We start from the raw sequence: 4479 nt of genomic DNA, 5'->3' as shown, positions 1-4479 counted from the left end.
TTTCCTTGAAAATGTATTTCACGAAACAAACACACCCTACTAACCTCCTTTTTTATTGTTTTCTTTTTTAATAATTCGAATTTTAATTTTTTTTCTTGTTTTTCTCTTTTTCTTTTCTTTTTCCTTTTATTTTTTCCATGTTCTTCTTTGGCCGATTGACGCGGGGGGGGCATGGCTATGGCCAACGATCGGCCATAAGCCAGCCTTGAGCCCGCCGGCCTCGGGCGAGCTCGAGGCTCTCTATCGTCGGCCTTGGGCCTCGCCTTGCTCGCTGATCTTTGGCAAGCGGCATGCTCGAGGCTCGCCGCTTGCTAGATCGGCAAAACAATGGCGGGCACGAGCCTCTAGCTAGCCGATTTGGCAAGGCCAAAGGCCAACGAGCTCGAAGCTCACCCCTCATGCTCGTCGATCTCTAGCGAGTGGTGAGCTCAAGGCTCGCCGCTTGCGAGATCGACTAGCCAATGGTGAGCGTGAACCTCTGGCAAGGCTAGAGGCTAGCAAGCTCGAGTTCATCGCTCGTTAGATCAGCAAGCCAGCGAAAGCTGCCCTTTGGCTAGTCGCGGCGACTAGCCAAAGAAGAAAAAGAAGATAGATAGAAAGAAAAAAAATAAAAAATAATTAAAAATTCATTTGTTTTTAAAAATAAAAATCAATTTTTTAAAAATAATTTAAACTTTGATTTTAAAAATAAAATAATAATAAAATTATTGAAAAAAAGTGCATAAATAAAAAAAAATTCCTTACTTGAACAGCGAAAAATATTTTCCACTTCATTTTCACATTTTACATGAACACCAAAAAATAATGACATTTTCTTGAAAAATATTTTCTGGAAACACCGCATTTTCCATGAAACAAACATACCTTGAATATACACCTGTATTCCCCATGCTGCAGTCTATGGAACTTGAATCTAAAACCTCTTGATCCCTTTAGGCACTTCATACCACATAATGGAAGGCAAGCAAGTGAATGTCCCATGATTGACAGTCTATATGATCCTGGCCACCACAGAACTGGTTTCTTAGCAGTTTCAAAACACCAAATGACGGGAAGGGACTGGAGCTGCCTAATCACTTAGATAATTAGGTTTATGCTCATGACCAAATCAAGAGGGGCGAGGCAGTCAATTCAGCTGTTTGGAGAAAAAGGAGAGGGATATAATCGCAAATTCCGAAGCAAGGCTGATCAAAGACCAAAGACAGAGCACTAAATGTCAAGGGTTGTCATTACTGTCTTGCAACAGTCCCAACAGCCAAGGAAGAAAAGGATGGATTACGAATCTATACATAAGGTTGTCACATCTTTGCCTTTTCTAGTTGAAGCTTTGTCATGGTAGAATACCACAACAGAATAATCAGACTTGTAGAGCCTTACCAAAAGACAATGAGGAGCCGCAGCACAAAAACTACCTGTGGTAAATAAGCCCCCCAGTTTCGATGTATGCAGAAAGGATATGTAGACCTTGCAGACTAGAAGGGTCTTCCTGCTTCTTCCATCATCTTCTTTACTCGAGTCAATTTTTAAATCTCCTTAAGAACCTACTACATCAGAAAGGGAATGTCACATCTATGGCTAGGCCAGTATAGGGTGGACTCTAATAAAAACAACATCACAGAACACTCTTCACCTCCATGGCCAAGTCTTCCACAGTTACAGCACTGAAATCATCATGACCATAATGAGAAGCTACTTCTGCAAAGGAAAAGGGACAACTGGCAACACAATTGGTGCGCTTTTGCGAGCAACAAAGTACAGGTAGGTTTATCCCTGTGTTTTTCCATGAGTGAATATTCTACTGAAGAATGTGATGAAGAATTATACACGTCTGTACACTGAGTCTATACTAAACATCCTTTGAAGAGACATTTGCATCGGCTGGAGCATACCCCACTCGTGTTTCCTCATACAGTCCAGCTAGCTGAGCCAAGGCCTGATTATTATTTTCATGCATCAGTTAGCAGATGAAGATGTCTAAAACAGGTGCAGCAATAGAAAATGGACACCACAATGAGTTGCACGTTTCATATTTGCATTCCGTTGGAAAGTTTAGAGAGATCGCACCTCTGAATATGATTGGGAAGTAGATGGTTGAGAAGAAGGAAGGTCTTTTACCAACCCCCTGGCAACAATATCTTAGGGCACATCTATCCATATCGAGATCCCATGTCTAAGGAATCCCCTGCAAATTTTTTGGCGCAGCTTAAGATGAGAAGAGAGACAGAGACAGAGATGGAGACAGACAGACCAAGAGAGAGAGAGAGAGAGATTAATTGCATACAGATTAGTCGAACTCCGAACTGTACCATCTCCGGCACAAAGAACCAAGCGACCCATGGATGATAACTTCTTTAAAACTTCAGCTTGCAACAGAATCCCCCTGATTAGATGTCTACTGTTCCACAAGTACATACTGTATCTACTGATAAAACAGGAGTTTAACAAGAAAATTGAAGGAAAAAAAAAAAAAGAGATGAAAAACTACATAATGCCACTGTCGAAATTTTCAACCACAACATATGGCACAAGAACTAAATTCCTACACTAACGTTCATTCAACCCAATACCTTTAAGACTTAGTTCACCAGATAACACTCCATTGAACTTCAGCCTTCTAGTCTAGGCCTAATGTGCAAACGCAACAAAGACAAACACCCCAATATATCATCTCAGGCTCACAAAATCCTTGCTCGTCTGTCTCCCTAAATAGTTTTGTGGAAGCTTCACCACCACCAGCTTCCTCGACCAATGCATCACTGGAGCAAACAAACCACAAGTTACAAATAGCAATCCATACACTCTGCAAACACCATATTGAATTTCTTCAGCTCTCAAACAATAAAATCAGAGTACCTATCAGAGAAGTACTATCGTAATGCTTCCGCCAATAGTTTGGCTAACTGAGTTTTAATGGAGCTCTTCATCCCTTCAAAGCACACGATGATGATTGGATACTTGGCTAGTACTTTTAATACAACTGCAATTCTCAGACTTGAGAAAAATCTTGGAAGTTCCTTTGAATTCTGGTGCAACATCTGCAGCTTTCTTCTGAAGTAAAACCAACGAGTTAAGAAGGGTCTTCCGCCCCATTATAAGCTGTTCGTAGTCGCTATAACTAACAGTTGTAATCAAAAGCACAAGGCAGTAAGTACCAGTGCTACTAAATGATTGTTAGATTCCACTTGGGCAAAGGAATAGACACAAGGTATCTTTCTTCCAGAAGCAATATGTCATGATCTTCATTCTCTCATTTTCCATCTATATCAAACAGAGTGTGCATATAACATGTCAGTCAATTAAGGACCGTGAACTCACCTTAAGTGCAAGGGTAGGATCGACCGCGGGCTTCAATTGTGCACCTTGAAAGAGAATCGAAATCGCACAATCAAAAAGCAGGATTATAAAGGGAGTGCAGACAAAATGCTGCAAAAAAATACCTTACATTGATCAGCTGAAAACTACTGAACATTAGACTCCCATTACTCGATCATCAATCAGTAAATGGCATGACTGGAAATTTCCCCATCTAATGTTAATCGTCCAGAAATCAACACCTACTCAAGAGCTTCGAAACACATATCTCCTTAGAACCAACAATCACATTTACTTCTAGGGATGACAAGCATGACAAAAACAAGCCTTTCTTTCTCTCCTGAACTTGGACAAAGTGAGATGAGACACGGAGCCCGTCTTACCCTACATTCATCTGCAGGCTTCTCAGGCTATTAATGACTACAATCTGTTTCATCAGTAGATGACGTACTTCACGGTTGACTGCAGCAAGAGATAGCTAACTAATTAAATGTTTTCATGTATGAAGGATGTTCGAAGTTGAGTGCATGCACCTCCCAGTCATGGATAGAACATCATTTCAAGGTCCTCCTCTTTCTTACTCTCTCCAACTGCCTCAACAATTCTGAATAAATTGTTGCAATCTGAAGACAATGTCATTTGTAATCAACAATTTAACTGCAGTGCTTTTAACTCCATTATGTAGTAAAAGCGTATCATGTTGTTTAGCAGTCGTAATACAAAAAAGCCAGGTTACAATAGATGCTTTGAGTTCTCTTATCTTCACAGCTCAGACCTGGTGAAAATAGTTGAGAGAAAAATAAGATCGGAGAACTACTGCCTCCCAAATAGACCTATATATCTTGTGGGAGAATCATTGGGAAGATGCCTTGCATTAGCTGTTGCAGCGTGCAACCCTGACATTGATCTTCTACTAATCTTGGCCAGCCCAGGTGAGAAAAAATTTCCGTGCTAAATACAGCAGTATGAGGATTTCGAGTTATTATATCAACCCAGAAATGATCAGTTTTCTATCTCATGGTCTTTGGAAAAACAATGACAAGAAGCTCATGTACATGCAACCTATTCTTGTGTTAAATGAAATGCTCTACGTGAGTTTTGCAGCATCCACATTGAATTATATTGGATTAAGGTTTAGCTTCATTTGGAACCTCTGTCAGTTTTCGC

The 4479-nt window shown here is 40.5% G+C and overlaps 1 pseudogene; it reads right to left on the bottom strand.

Moving 5' to 3' along the window:
- Positions 1–1472: 1472 nt before the first annotated feature.
- LOC104420604 lies at positions 1473–3359 on the bottom strand (annotated as a pseudogene).
- Positions 3360–4479: the final 1120 nt, after the last annotated feature.

This window comes from Eucalyptus grandis, chromosome 9 (genome assembly GCF_016545825.1).
Source record: "Eucalyptus grandis isolate ANBG69807.140 chromosome 9, ASM1654582v1, whole genome shotgun sequence".
Lineage (NCBI taxonomy): Eukaryota > Viridiplantae > Streptophyta > Magnoliopsida > Myrtales > Myrtaceae > Eucalyptus > Eucalyptus grandis.
This window is presented reverse-complemented; position numbering and strand designations above follow the sequence as displayed.